The sequence below is a fragment of the Penaeus monodon genome, chromosome 33, assembly GCF_015228065.2.
Source record: "Penaeus monodon isolate SGIC_2016 chromosome 33, NSTDA_Pmon_1, whole genome shotgun sequence".
In the NCBI taxonomy this organism is placed as follows: Eukaryota; Metazoa; Arthropoda; class Malacostraca; order Decapoda; family Penaeidae; genus Penaeus; species Penaeus monodon.
The window spans coordinates 6,023,425-6,023,658 of NC_051418.1; positions in this window are offsets into that span (position 1 = coordinate 6,023,425).

Below are 234 nucleotides of genomic sequence, written 5' to 3' on the forward strand. Positions count from 1 at the left end.
GAAACTCCTGATGATGCTGTAATATTTGCACAGGGTTAGCAAAATTTTGTGCAAAAAAAAATGTGTTCTACATAGTATCTTCTGCTTACTTTAATATGGATAAAGCATTGTAATGGACCAATTAAATGGTAGATTCCTTCCTCTGCTTCATATTACCAGAATGAAAAACTCAGTGCAGCATAATAAAAAAAAATGTATACGTAAATCTATAATTATCATCAAGTGTGATTGCTT